The sequence below is a fragment of the Meriones unguiculatus genome, chromosome 11 (assembly GCF_030254825.1).
Source record: "Meriones unguiculatus strain TT.TT164.6M chromosome 11, Bangor_MerUng_6.1, whole genome shotgun sequence".
NCBI lineage: Eukaryota > Metazoa > Chordata > Mammalia > Rodentia > Muridae > Meriones > Meriones unguiculatus.
Genome location: NC_083359.1, coordinates 91,870,723 through 91,872,383, shown reverse-complemented (window position 1 = coordinate 91,872,383; position 1,661 = coordinate 91,870,723).

The window sequence follows — 1,661 nt, the reverse complement described above, 5'->3', positions numbered from 1 at the left end:
GTTCAAGATCTGGATTTAACCTTTGCTTTGAACTTCCTGTCACCCAGAGGTTCTGAAACCCGGACCTTACAGCGCTTCTCAGAGTCTCTCGGAATTCATCCCTTCAGTACTTTTCCTTTTGAGATTCTGGTTCCTGTGAAAGTGTCGCCTAAGCTGCCTCGTGGAGGATTGGTGGGAATTGAGTTGGGGGGTGAGGTGGTCTGGAGCTGCCAACAGCCTGATGTGACTAAAGAAAAAGGTAATAAAAGCTAGGGAGTCTACAAACTAGGGAGGATCCCGATGACTCAAGGTCTCGTAAATTTATTTTATCCTGCGGGCAATGAAGAGGCTTTGAAGGGTCTAAGCAGAGGCGTAAACAATTATATTTGTATTGTAGAAAGATTACAGTTTGCCAGCTCTGGCCATGTTAGTGCTGGCCTGGAGCCTGAGACAGGAGGATTGCTTGAGCCCTGGAGATGGAGACCGATTTGGGCTTAATTTAAGCGAGGAAGACCGCTAGCATGTTAGTTTAGGACAACAGTTAGGCCTGATGTCCAGTCCCTGGGGAGTGGGACCGGTTAGGGAAAGATCACTGCTTGTTGTGTAAAGGATGGTTTGCAAAAGTAGAAGAAAAAGATTATGAAGCTAAGGAAGAAATAATGGTGATGTATAGTAGGAAGACAGTTGTTGACTAAGGAGATGTCAATGTTCTGACTTGAATAACTGGATTACATTAATTTTTAAGAGAGATCTGCGGGATATCTTTCAGGCAAGTAAGTATTAAAAAATGTGGATTTGAAACCAAGGAAGTTTAAAGTGTACTTCTGTGCATACGGATAGATCTTGGAGCCATAAAAGAGAATAATGTCCGAGAGAGGAGGATGCATTTGAGGGGTGACATGAGGAAGCTGAAAAGAGGACAGTGAGAAGGCACCAACAGGAAGAAAGGAAGGCAGACAGGAAAAAAAAAAAAATCAAGGAAACTTGTTAAAAGTAACAGATCAGGTAAGATATGGACTAAAATGTGTTGTTTGGATTTTGGAAGAAGAAAGGTCACTAGATAAATTTGGGAAAAAAGCTGTTGCATAGGTAAATAGGGAAATAACCAGATTGAAATGGAAAGATACAGTGTATAAAAACATTTATTTATTTATTTACTTATTTATTTATTGTGGTCAGGTACGCAAACTCAGGCTTGTAGTCTCAGCACTCAGGAAGCTGAAGGTGAAGGGTACAATTTTAGGCAAATCTGCACCTATTTTAATGAGTAACAGACCAGCCAGAGCTGCATAGCCAGACTCAGTTGTAAAAAGTCAAATAAAAAAACCCACTCTTCAGTGTTTGTAGAAAAGGAAGTTATTAGTAGGGTGTTATATGAAGGAGAATTTCAAAAAAAGGAATTTTTTTCATCAGGTGGTGGTGGTGCACACCTTTAAAACCAGCAGTCAGGAGGCAGAAACAGGTGGATCTCTGACTCAAGGACAGCCTGGTCTACAAAGTGAGTTCCTTCATAATTCCTGCTTCACAAATACAGATATTCTGGGCCTGAAGGCTGAAGATGATGCTCCAACATTATACAGAAATTTTGAGTGACTGTCCAGACAGCCTGCTGTCTGTCAACTCTCTATTTTGGAAGCTGCTTGCTTGCACTTCCTATATACTAAGGTAATACTATTTCCTTC